The following is an 11,482-nucleotide window of genomic DNA, read 5'->3' on the forward strand; positions in this document are numbered from 1 at the left end:
AACTGCTTAAAACAATGTATCTCCACCAACTGATGAACGGATAAGCAAAGTGTAGTATATCCACATGATGGAATGTTATTTTGCCATGACAATGAACAAAGTTCAGGTACATCCTATAACATGGATGAACCTCAAAAACATTACACTGAGTGAAAGAAGCCAGTCACAAGAGATCACATATTATATGATTCTATTTATGTGAAATATCCAAAATAAGATAAATCCATAGAGACAGGAAGTAGATTAGTGGTTGCCAAGGGCTGAGGGGAGGGGGAAATGGAGAGTGACTGCTAATTTTTTGTTTTTTTCTTTTTTATGATTTTTTTGGTGATGAAAATGTTCTGGAATTAGGGATGGGTGCACATCCTTATAAATAAACTAAAATCTACTGAATTATACACCTTAAAAAGATGTATTTTATAGTATGTGAATTATATCTCAATTTTTTAAAAAACCGATATATCAATAGAAATATCCCTAACATGCATCGCTAGCAGAAGTTGAGCTGTCGGGTGACAGGTGTGACAGAGAGACATGACGGCCTGGAGTTATTCTGCTGCCCTGTAGTAGACCTGCCTCAAAGAACTGATAACCATCTCGTTTCTTTATACCTTGAACTAAAATGATATGGTCAAAAGGGTCCAACAAAACAAAAGGTGTCTTTACATGTCGATGGGAGAAAACAATAAAGGCTTTAGGTTATAAGAAAGTTATTAATGGCTAGTACTGAGTTCTGAGTAGGTACTGGGTACTGTGCAAAATATTTTGTCTTCTCTCATTTATTCTCACAGTAAACTTGTATAAGAGTATTATTATACCCCTACTTTTGCAGAACAGGAAACCAGGGCTTAGAGAATATTTCCAAGGTTCATCTAGTAATGAGTCACACCAGGATCCAGTCCTGGCAATATGCTGCTAGCTATACTCCTCTCTTGATTTTCTAGATGCCATATTCTATAGTCTGAATGTGTCCCCCAAAATGAGATTACTGCTCTTGTAAAAGAGGCTTCAGAGAGATCCTCCGTGCCTTCTACCACATGAGGACACAGCAAGAAGGCACTGGCTATGAACCAGGAAAAGGGCCTGATCAGCACGTGATCATGCCAGTGCTTTGATCTCGAACTTAGCAGCCTCCAGAACTGTGAGAAACACATTTCTGTTGTTTGTAAGCTGCCCCATCTGTAGGATTTTCATACAGCAACCCAAATAGAGACATTATAAGGAAGAATAACTTGGCTCACCTTCCCAAATGGGAAAGTTTATACATATAGAAAACATCATCTTCTTATGAACTATAATCTGAAGAATGCTAAGGAATTTGATTTAACTCACAAATCAAATTTTAGAGAAACATCGTAATGGGGTGAAAAGACATTTCCCAAACAATGATGCCACTGTCCTTTAAGAAGTGGACAAAAAGTAATTTGATCTTTTTGGAGTTTCTCAGATCTTAGTTTAAAATCCCCTCTGTGACACTTAGTAATTTCTAGGTTTTCCAGTAGGACATAATGGAATACAAAATATCAAAATGCCAAACTTTTCTCTCCAAATTGAAAACTTTTCTCAAAGGTTGAATGACAAAAAGACAGATAAGAAAGATTGTCACTTAGTTTCCACTTCGGCAGGACTCTCCTGTCCCTTGTAACAAAATGTAGCAGTGCATATATAGATTGGAGTCCCCACTCCCGAGTTTGGACACGGAGCATCTACAAATAAGCAGCCCTCTGTACGTGGGCTGGAAGAAAGTACCCCGCATCCATCTTTCCTTTCTTTTTCATTGTTAAGTACCACTTGTGTCTATTTATCTGTCCATACCCACCTACACATCCTTCTAACTAAAGATGACAATAATCCATACAATTCTGTGATAAACTAAGCAGTTTTTGCACTAAAATCCCTTTTCTCCTATGTGTCTGTTTCACAGTCGTAGCCACCATGTTAAGGGCTTACAGAGTGTAATAATCTGCCCCAAAATGCATGTGGCCCATGAGGGCAAAGCCATCCCAGGTCATCCCGCACGCCGGACAGAGCTCGCAGTTACTACATTTTACCGCGATGTGGCACAGGCTTCTGGAATTTTTCAAAAGTTTTTCTTTAAGCTGTCCACTTAATTCACTATCTATCAGGAAACTGAATATACATTGTCCTCCATTTTTCTTACATGCTGTTAAAATAAAACATCTTTAATGTTAACTGGATGCCAAATTCCAAGGCCTTAATACTAGTGATATTTTGTTTTGTTTTGGTTTTTTTTGCCACTTTATGTTAATAGTAGTTGATAGACAATGGTGATTAATACGTGGATGTCACACTGAAGACTGATTCAAGGGACATCACCACATCAAAGACCGAGCACTCTGATCGCTACAGGGAATTTTAGTTTGCTCTGGCGGCATGTTTACCCTGCTTATCGGATTCTGCTCGAGAAGCAGGAACCCTCAAGTCATATGCTGGGTTTCCCTGAGACAAACACTGGGTATTTTGTTTGAATTCTCCTAGGTTGGAAAATGTGACGGACAGTTGTCACGAATGTGTGATGAACATCTGGAAAGGGCTGACTAGAATTCTCCGGTAGAAGAACTCCGAGGCCAGGCTAAGAGGAAGAGGCCACTGTGCTTGATGAATAAGTAATGTTCCCTTTGCAGGGCTTGGGCCAGGCAGTGCCACACTGTAGAGATCAGTCCACCTGATGTCACTCTTCCACTGAGGAGGCCCTCCGAAAGGCACCTGGGAAGACCGCTTCACTATTGGGATTATAATTTTTCAAAGCCCTACTTTTGCTTGTTCAGTCTGTCTACACTTAGAAAGAAAAAAGTACCTTGAACAATATTTGAAAACTTTAAAATTTTACAGGTCATATAATTTTAAATTATGTACAATCAGTCAAAAGAAAATTTTGCTAACATATTATAAAACTGTATGACTTATGGCTGAAATATCAATTTTGCCTATGAATACTGAAGGTCAGTTGTTTTTACACTTTTGTCCAATAATTCATATGAGCTATTTAAACACTTTCAAGTTAATAGGGAAGATATTTTCTCTATGTCCTCTCATTCTTACCTAAGTTTAGTTCATTTACTTTGTAACTACCTTATGATCACATAAATCAAAGTCATAAACTTTAGCCTGAATCAGCTATACATGAGACCATATTAAAAATATCATTAAAATAAAACCTTGCACAATAAGGCATCTTATTTTTAGTTAATAATGTTTTATATTAAATAGCAAGAACAAGGAAATGCGTGAAATCTCCCAACCTGTTTTTAGTCCCATTACACCTGCTGAGCTGATTCAATAGTAAAGCTAAACCAAAGAAGGCCTTACATAATGTAAATCGATGCTCTTGTCCACCTAAACCATGACAAATACATTGAGCTCCACTAATATTTAAGAATCTTCTCTTAACATAATTAAAATGTCTTAATTTAAATAAAAAGATGATATTCACTTTTTTCACTGTGGCATCCAGTTTCTATTCACAAAGAAAAACTCCAGTTGATCTTTTAAATTTTTTGAAAAATTCCTGACATTACAGAACTAAACTGAAATGTATTAATATTACACTCTTACATTTCCGTAACAGAAAAAAAGTCATGAGCCAAAAACAAAAATTGGAGAAGCTTATAAAACTAAATATGGATCTCAGTATTAACTGCTGAACAGAGAAAGGAATTCAAACGCTTTTAACTAAAAAATTATGAGTAGATGATAAAGTGTAGAAACTGAAAATTTACAAACTACTTAAAACCTGGAATCGCTGACCATTCGGAAACTACACAGGTGGATCATGGGAGGTGTTGAATATCAAAAAGAGATTATGGATGAATCTGCATTGTTTTAGCTGTTCCTTATGCCCCCCATCTCCAAAGAAAGCCTGATACTGATTAGACTTTGAGCCAGGCTAATGCTGGCAGCAGATCCAGTGATGATAACCTGCCTATCGGTAAAGCCCTCCATTGGGTTCGCAATTTTGATCTGCAGCCCAGACATCTGATGGATCTCATTGATTTTGGTGCCTTGACACCTAATTATGCAGCCGATCAAATCCTTTGGAATGGTGAGTTCACGAGAAGTAGTTTGAGCAGATGCATCTAAATGCCAGTAGCCTTTCACCTCTGGAGAGCTGGATTCAATACCACTGAATCCATGCGTCATGGGAAAATGAAACTTGCATTGCCAACAGGTGCAGCTTGGTCAACTCAAGAGGTGGTCCCTCCAGGTCAGGGTTGAGGCACGTGGACGGGATGGTGTGGGGAAAGCTCGCACTGTCAATTCCTGGACTACACCTGTCCTGACCACCTGCAAAGATGACCAGAGAACTGGATGGCTTGGACTGGTCCAGGACGGCCATGCCCTTCAGAGGGACACCAACATGACCACGCAGATGTGTTTCACACACTTGGTGACGGCCTGCTCAGTTGAGTTGGGGAGCATATCCCCTGCCACCTGGACCTGAGCCCCTGTACTTCCTCGTATTTCCATGATCTTGCAACCACCTTTCCCAATGAGAGCCACACTGACTAGCAGGAACCACCAGCCTCAGGGTGACTGGAGGTCTACTGGCAGCTGTGCTATTGGTCACAGAGCTGCTGATGTCCTCTTCCAGTTTGTCAATGATCACAGCAAAAGCTTTGAAGCACCAGTGAGTCCAGCCAAAGTGAAAATTCTCTCAGGACAATTTCCTTCTGAGATGCTGACACGTACACCAGTCTCTCGCACATCTTAACTGATTCTCCTTTCTTTCTGATGATACTGCCAACTTCCCTTCCACGCGCAAGGAGCCAGAGGGTGCGAGTGACGTTAATCCGCCTTCAAGGCCAACAGCGTCCACATCAGAGCAGTGTTCTGGGGGGCTGGGCTGTGAACAGTCAAGTCTTTGGGCACTGGTGGGGGTGATAGCCAAACACTGCAGGTGGGAGGCGACCAAGGGGAAAAGGGGAGCAGGCAGGAAGGGGAAGCAGTGACATTTTAATGAGGAATCCTTTTGACTCTATCAAAGGAATGAAGTAGAAGACTTTCAGCATTTGAAAGAGAGAAAAGTCTGCTCCCTACTAACATAAGCAAGTATTCCTTTGTGTGATTTTACAGCGTGTCCTATAAGAAGCAAAAAAAAAAAGTGACTTTGAAGATTTCTTTTTTTTAGTGGAACTAGTTGTGGGGCCGAGTATAAATGCATCACTCAAATGCCTTAAAGCTGGGCCTCCATGAAGATAAAAAGGTGGGAAGAAGATTTGCTTTTTAGCTCTGATTTATTTATAAAATGCAGTAAATTTTCCTCATCTGAGTATATAAAGCACAAAGAAAAAAGAAGCTGCATTCTTATAAAACCACAAGCCAGCGCAGATTAAAGGATGTTCTGAAGTACGTAATTATTCCAAAAAGGCAGAATGCAGGGGACTAATGGAGTACAGTTTAGTATTTCTTGAGCTTTACAAGCTAACACTTATATGTACAGGCCAACCTTAATTTGAAATTTTTCCCTTCGCCCATTTCTGTACCAGCACTTTTGATAACGATGGCAGAGATCCAACATATATTTATAAGGCTTCACATTACAGTATACTTCATTTGCTGCCAGCTTGGCATCTCCACTGGAAACTCCAAGAAAAACAAAACAAAACAAAAAACTTCAAAGAAGTCTGAAAAACAGCTAGAAGAGTCTCCATTCCTTTTCCAGCTGAGCTGGAAAACAAGACCTTTGAGCAGCTATATCACTATGTTCGTGGCTGCTTACTGGTATTTAAACTGATTAGAGTGAGTGAGTTGAAAACATTTAAGATACGGCTATGACTTAAAAGGGACTAAAAATAATACCTTTCACTAAGCATAAGTGAATACATTTCTTTGGCTCATCTTCCCATGACTGCTAAAACTAGTGGTCTCTGCTAAATTTTTGTTAAAAAATGGTAAACGCTATATACACCTAAATGTCTGAAACTTTAATTTCCATGCAGCAAGATGGAAATTAGTATTGGTCTTAGTACTGGAAAAATGACAACACTTCTCGAATTGACCTACAGATTCAACACAATCCCTGTCAAAATCCCAGGTGGCATTTTGAAGAAATTGACAAGTTGACACTAAAATTCATATGGAAATGCAAGGGACCCAGATTAGGCAAAACCACCTTGAAAAGTAGAATGAGGTTGGAGGACTCATATTACCTGACTTCAAAACTTATTACAAAGCTAGAATAATAAAAACAGTGTGCTATGGCATAAGGATAGACATATAAATAAATGGAATAGGATTAAGTTTCCAGAAATAAACCCTTACAGTGATCATCAGTGGATTTTAAGCAAAGGTGCCAAGACATTTCGAAGAAATAGTCTATACAACAAATGGTGCTGAGACAAGTGTTTATTCATATGCAAAAAAATAAAGTGGATTCCTTCTTTACACAATACACAAAAATTAACTCAAGATGGGCCTCAGACCTAAATATAAGGGCTTAAAATATAAAACTCTTAGAAGAAAACATAGGTGGAAATCTTTGCAACCTTGACCTAAGGAAAGCCTTCTTAGTTATAAAACCAAAAGTGGAAACAAGAAAATGAAATAAAAATGAACTTCAGCAAATTCAAAAACTCTTGTGCTTCTAGGAATATTATCAAAAAGTGAAAAGAAAATGGAAGAAGATATTTGCAAATCATATATCTGAAGAGACTTCTATCAAGAATATATAAATGACTCTTACAAATCAATGATGAAAAGATAAAGAACACAATTTAAAAACAGATGAAGAATCTAAACAGACACTTCTCCAGAGAAGATATACAACTGGCCAATAAGCGCAGGAAAGGACATTCGTATCATTAATGATCAAGAAAATGCAAATCAAAACCACAGTGAGATACCATTACAACCCAGCATAGCTACAATCAAAAGACAGATAAATCAAGGGTTGTTTGTTTTGTTTTGTTTTCATCAGGGAAATGTAATTAAAAACCACAATGAGGTATCACCTCAAACCTATTAGAACAGCTATTATCAAAAAGACAAGATAACAATTGTTGGCGAGGATGTGGTGAAAAGAGAAACCCGCACACTGCTGGTGAGAATGTAAATTCGTGCAGCCACTATGGAAAACTGCATGAAGTTTTCTCGAAAAATTAAAAATAGAACTACCCTATGTACAAACGATTCTACTTCTGGATATAGACTAAAAGGTAATAAAGTCACTATCTTGAAGATATATCTGCATCCCCCACATTCACCACAGTATTATTTACAATAGCCAAAACATGAAAACAACCTAAGTGTCAATCAACAAGTGAATGGATAAAGAAAATGGGACGTATATATACAAAATGGAATATTATTCAGCAATAAAGGAAATCCTGCCATTTGTAATGACATGGATGGATCTTATTTTACTTAAGCTAAGTAAACTAAATCAGACAGAAAAAAACAAATACTGTATGATCTCACTTATTTGTGGAATCTAAAAAAACCCAAACTCAGGAATAAAACGGATTAGCGGTTTGCTGGGGGTTGGGTAGGCAAGGCCGGGGGTGGTGAAGGAACTGGGTGAAGGTTTTCAAAGAGTACAAACTCCCAGTTATAAGATGAACACGTTCTGAAGATATAATGCACCGTATAGTTAACAATACTATACTGTATGTTTGTGAGTTGCTAAGAGTAAATCTTAAAACTTCGCATCATACAAAAGAATCGTACCTATGTGAAGTGATAGACATGTTAACTAACAGTATGTTAATCATTTTGCAATATACACATATATCAATTCATTACATTGTACATGTAATGTACAGTCCTGACAACACCTTGATTTCAGGCCCTAAGTCTCATTTTGGACTTGTGATCTCCAAAACTGTAAGATAATAACTTTGAATTGTCTTAAGACATTATGTTTGTGGTAATATTTTATAGCAGTGATAGGAAACCATTATAACTAACAATACTAGTATATATTTAAAACTTAGAACATATCGAGGGTTGTGTCAGATAATATACACAACTCTCTAAGGTAAGTTCACAAGAGTAGACGCCAACATAGAGAAGAACTGTGCAATGGATAATGAGGAATGACATACCGTTAAAAACTACAGGAAGCCTAAAGATTATCAAATACTGAAGGAGAATGAACACCAGTTCACAGCTTATGTGACTTTTTATGGGGAAGTTTTAAGACCTTAGAAGGAAATGACGCAGCCAAACATTTCTGCTCTTCTGAAGCATGTACCACAACTGAAATATCGTGTGGGTGTCCATGGTGCCGGTCCAATTCAAAATACGCCAGGGCAAAGTGCTATCCTGAGTCACAGAGTGGGCTGCAAGTAAGATAATCATATAACCACTGAAGCCTAAAAAGCCATATATAAATATATCTTTTGAAATACACTGGAAGATAAAAAGAGTGTTTCTAAGAATAACAAAACTATCTTTAAAATGACCACAGCAAACCTGACAAGATTTTCTCCATTCTTCTTCTTACTAAAAGAACATAATGTTTTGAGCTTACAACAGTCATTCAATCTTTCATTGAGTCATTCATCAAACAACGGTTAAGATGTACTACATTTTAGCCACTAACTTATAATAATGAACAAAGATATGTGAGAAACATGTCTTTCCATCAAGTAAAGGAAAAACGTAAAGATGAATACTAAATATCATAGCAAAGGTTTGAACACAGGATCCTGAAAACCAGGAGAAAGTTTAGAGATCTCATTCCACCCCATTTAAGGAAAGAGAAGGGTCCGCAGGAAGCAGATCTCCACTGCAGCAATCGCCATGCACTACTGTGAATCAGAACTACCTTCTTAGAAGCCCTTCAGGGGTCAGCGGACTCACATACGACAGTAAAGGTAGAACAAAGAAAGCCAGCAGCTGTCGTGTCAGAAGCAGATGAACAGAATCCTGGCTCCAACAGGACAGCACTGAGCCGCCCACAGGCAAACACATAAGGCTCAGTGGAACCATGGTGATCCAGGACTAAATCAGCAAGAGATTTTTCTTTTGCTACTAGAGGCAAAGTTCAAAACCGGTATGGCAACAGCATAAAAATGTCCTACGGAACTCTCTCTGACAAGGACTCTTGTTGTCAATGATTTAGGCTTGCCCAAAGAGCCATGCTCCCAGGGCCAAACCTCAGCCTTGAAGAACCATGACTAGCCTGAAGCACATTTGTTATGAATAAAAATGCAGAATCCTCTTCAACTCTTCAGAAAACTTTTAAGGAGATAGGGATTTCAGCTAGGCGGTCCATAAATCCCTTGAAGTCAGCTGGATTTGAATTATGATTCAAAAGAACTGATCCTGGCATCCACCTCCTAGAAACTCAGCCATGTCCTAGGAGCTGAGGCAAGGACCCTGGCTGCAAAGTCTAAGATCCACTTGGTCAAGGATTGTAGGAAACTTGTAAGTATAAGAAATAGTTCCTATCTGGAAAAAACTACAACCTGGTTAGGGAGAAAGAGAGGAATGCAAGGAAAAAAATCAAATAGTAGTGTAATATTATATATATTTTATGACAAATTCTAAGAGCTATAAGAACACAGAAATGGAAAGAGGCAGCGAGAGTCTGTATAAGAAAACCAATCTGAGGAAGTAAGAAGACCTGTGTGTAAAGTATGAAATAAAGCAATATAGATAAATGTAATGAAACATTAAAACAGTTTAAAGTTTTACATAATAATTTGGTGCTAAACTAACTTATGCCTATAAGATGGGCAGAATAAATCAAAAGAATTCTACCTCAGCTAATTGAAATTTTTATGGTAAAATAAGAAAACCTTGAGAAAACAATCTTTAAAGATAAAACAGCTATAGTGTGCACAGTGAAGAAAAATTCCTTTAAACTTCAAAATAAATCTTAAATTTAATGTCATTTCCTTTTATATTTCCTATATTTAAGAATGTACTGATTAAAAGTTCCATATGTAAATTATACATCATACATGCAGAGCTACATACATACCCACCAGTATATCTTATTTGGGAGGCAGTAGTACATCAGTAAATAATAAGGAAATACATGTCATCTCATAAAATGACAGAGCCTAAATATTCTGAAATAGGTACAGGATCACTTCCTGTTACGAGGGAGAAGAAAAAGGCAGTGTTAAGTCATTCAAGCAGAATGATAACTAAACCAAAGCCAGATCAAAGGAATAAAGAAAAAAGGCTGAAATATGAAGCTGAAAAAATTTATTTCCTTCAAAATATCATCCATGCTTTGTTCCTGGGCAGTTCAATATTTCAAAATAGCTGGAAAATATTCTCATTTACAGTCATCACTATGCACAGTAGATCAAATTTTCAAGAGGCAAATTTTATTAACCAAAAATAAATGTAGTAATGATCACCGAGGGAAGTTTTTCTGCTTATCATAAATGATTTCTAAATTATGTGAAATATATTTTAAAGTTACAATAGATATTTTCCAGTATTTTTAGTGAATGACACTCCTACAAACTATAACATTTATATTGTAACCATAATTTTTAAATGTCTTTGCAAATGAAGTACAGTGAACATTTAGTGAGTGCTTACTATGCTCATTATAGTTAAAGCAGTTCATATATTACTCCATTCCATTTTTATAACTACGAAAAGTTATTTACTTTTCTCCCCACAAATTAAAACAATAAAGTTTAGGAGACTGAAGTGATTTTTCCAAATTTACATAGTAATGACAGGAGAAATTAAACCAGCCCATCTGACTTCATGTTACATATATATATGTGTTCACTATATATGTGTGTATTTATGAAATACATATTTGCATTTGATATTTTAAAATATATTTTCTTTTCCTCCTTACCAAGACACTGTCCATGAAAACAGCAAATCTCCATCAGAAGATTTTTATTTCAAGAGGAGGATAAATACGGTAGGAGCAAGAGATTTCTAAAGATAGGATTAAAGATATCTTTGAGATTAAATACACAACATTTTTACTGATTATAAACAAGATCGTTCTACTGATAAGTGCATAAAACTATGACACCTAGACTTGTATTGGTTTTATGATGCCAATCTCTATTTATAAACACGTTATCCATATTACACAGACCATTTCTTGCACCTCATACTAAACTTTTCCAAAGGCTCCAATTATTATCTACATGTGCTTAATAATAAATTCAGTCATCTGTTAATCTGCTACGATGTGTTTTCATTAATTCATTTGCCATTGGTGTGTTAAGTACCCATTATGTACCAGGTGTCTTGCTAGACACTGAGAAAACATCACTGAATCACACCCCGTTCCTGCACTAAGGGAGCTTTCATAATAGCAGGGGGAAAAGGCACTGAATTAATACTAATGGGAACAAAGAATATTCAATTCAATGAACAAAGGAGAATACAGGGTTTGAAGATTATTAATTATAATTAGGGTTGGAGAAAACTTCACCTAGGAATAAGAATGTAAGAAATTAATGTAAGAGTTCACTGAAGGATGAGAAGGAGTGGGTAACAGAAAATACAGGATAAAAGCATTCCAACA

General features: G+C 37.0%; 1 protein-coding gene and 1 pseudogene across 6 annotated transcripts in view; both read right to left on the bottom strand.

Moving 5' to 3' along the window:
• CEP112 (centrosomal protein 112) overlaps window positions 1–11,482 on the bottom strand; it is a 328,322-nt gene that overhangs the window by 212,234 nt on the left and 104,606 nt on the right. The gene's annotated exons all lie outside the window — the stretch shown is intronic.
• On the bottom strand, window positions 3,844–8,241 carry LOC102886323 (annotated as a pseudogene).

This window comes from Pteropus alecto, unplaced genomic scaffold, assembly GCF_000325575.1.
Source record: "Pteropus alecto unplaced genomic scaffold, ASM32557v1 scaffold134, whole genome shotgun sequence".
NCBI classification, from domain to species: Eukaryota; Metazoa; Chordata; class Mammalia; order Chiroptera; family Pteropodidae; genus Pteropus; species Pteropus alecto.